The 1207-nt window shown below is 33.7% G+C and overlaps 1 non-coding gene across 1 annotated transcript; it reads right to left on the minus strand.

Annotated features, from left to right (window-relative positions):
• Positions 1 to 271: 271 nt before the first annotated feature.
• Positions 272 to 378, minus strand: LOC114028302. Its single transcript, XR_003567347.1, has one exon. It is a non-coding gene; the product is annotated as a U6 spliceosomal RNA (small nuclear RNA).
• Positions 379 to 1207: the final 829 nt, after the last annotated feature.

A 1207-nucleotide genomic window follows, 5' to 3' on the forward strand; every position in this document is an offset into this window, starting at 1 on the left:
AGGTCTTTATCAGAGAAACTTGTTGTAATTTTTTTCTCACTGTAATGATTACTAACTACATATTTCCCTCTGTACTAATTTCTCCGTTTATCCTACTTTCTCTCTCCATTCACCCTATCCATTCTCAAAAGTGTTTTGTTTCTGACTTTTACTTCCCCCAATCTGCCCTCTCTTCTATCACCTCCTCCCCTTTTCTTACCCCCTTCCCTTCCTACTTTTCTGAGTGTGTGTGTTATTCCCTCTTTGAGTCAATTCCAATGAGAGTAAGGTTCAAAAAATGAAACACTTCATGAATTTGTGTTTCATCCTTGAGAAAGGGCCATGCTAATCTCCTCTGTATCATTCCAATTTTATTACATGTGCTGCTGAAATAAGAACTTCTTTGTTCTTTTAAAAATATATTGATCTCAATTTTATTTTTATATAATAATTTTGTCTTGCCCTAGAAGCATGAAATAATTGATTTCATTGCTTATCTTTTCTTGAATGACTGTAAGTCAAACACTTCACTTCTGATTTCTTTTGAAGGAATAACTCAAATTCCTCTTTTTTATTATTGAAAGTACTTCAGATGATTAGACTCAGTTTTGTAGGATCTCATTTGGGGATATTTTCTTTTTTTGGGGGGGGTATTATATCCCAATCTCTCTCTCTCTCTCTCTCTCTCTCTCTCTCTCTCTCTCTCTCTCTCCTTCTTAAAGATGAAGAATAGAAGCCCTTTTCTTGACTGCTTATAAAATTTGTTGTATGACATTGGAATTCTAAAATATATTTATTCATTCAAGTTTTAATGATGGGATTTTCCTTTCCATCCATCTCTGGGATCACTCAGTCACTGCTTTGCCATCTTTTTTCCAAACCTCCTAATAATTCACCTATATGATAGCCTAAAATGTATACTCAGGCATTTAAATTATTTGTATTTTTTCTGGGTTACCAATAACAAATTGTCACCATGCCTTCTGTCTTCAGAATCAGTCACTTTGGCTAGTATAAAGTTCACGAATTCTTTCAAAGTTGTCTTTTGTTTTGCTCTGGACACATTTTGCCTCTCTCTGTGTGAATTTGATTATATTTCTGTATTTTTGAGATTCAAAGGTTTCATTTTCTTTTTCAGCACCACTATTATTTTGGAGTGATTATCTGTCATGTGTTCTAATTTTCTTGCCCTATTGCTTATTTATTTCTTCTCTGATAGCTCTGATTC

The sequence above is a fragment of the Vombatus ursinus genome, unplaced genomic scaffold (genome assembly GCF_900497805.2).
Source record: "Vombatus ursinus unplaced genomic scaffold, bare-nosed wombat genome assembly UNPS02014874.1, whole genome shotgun sequence".
In the NCBI taxonomy this organism is placed as follows: Eukaryota; Metazoa; Chordata; class Mammalia; order Diprotodontia; family Vombatidae; genus Vombatus; species Vombatus ursinus.